The following is a 586-nucleotide window of genomic DNA, read 5'->3' as shown; positions in this document are numbered from 1 at the left end:
CACGCTGCCACGGGGACGGGGACAGACGCCGTGCTCTGCCCATCACAGCGCCTGCGAGGCCCCCCCGTGGGTCCGGTGCACGGGCGCCACAGGCCAGGGGACAGCTCCCAGCTCCCAGCCCTCACTCCGATGGAGCAGCCTGACGGGACCCCACGGCACGGTGCCCGCCTCCCTCAGGCCCCCCTTCCAGGGCCCCAAACTGGAAACCCAGCTGGACCCGCTCCCCCAGGACCCAGGAGTCCTGATGGGCAGGTGACAGTGATGACCGCGACAGAGGGGTAAGCAGGCACAGCAGCTGGGAGGGCTCCGGCTCTGGCTCTGGCAGCGGAGGGAGGGTAAAGCTGGCCCAGAATAAAAAAGAAAAAAAAGAAAAAAAGAAGCAGTTGGGAGCTTCAGTCCCAGCCTGAAAACAGCCCTCAGCACCTCACCCAGACTGGCCAGGCACCCCAGTGGGGACCCCCATCCTGAAGGGGGTGTGACCACCTGCAAACAGCCATAATCCCCTCATCCAGGCTGGCCAGGCACCCAAGTGGGACCCCCACCCTGATCCAGGACACCCTTCAGGGCAAACCAGCCAGCCCCCCCC

General features: G+C 65.9%; 1 protein-coding gene across 1 annotated transcript in view; it reads right to left on the bottom strand.

Annotated features, from left to right (window-relative positions):
- VAV2 (vav guanine nucleotide exchange factor 2) overlaps positions 1–586 on the bottom strand; it is a 121,363-nt gene that overhangs the window by 1,573 nt on the left and 119,204 nt on the right. The gene's annotated exons all lie outside the window — the stretch shown is intronic.

Source organism: Myotis davidii, unplaced genomic scaffold, assembly GCF_000327345.1.
Source record: "Myotis davidii unplaced genomic scaffold, ASM32734v1 scaffold609, whole genome shotgun sequence".
NCBI classification, from domain to species: Eukaryota; Metazoa; Chordata; class Mammalia; order Chiroptera; family Vespertilionidae; genus Myotis; species Myotis davidii.
The sequence above is the reverse complement of the archived record's forward strand: the minus strand, read 5'-3'. Positions and strand labels throughout refer to the sequence as shown.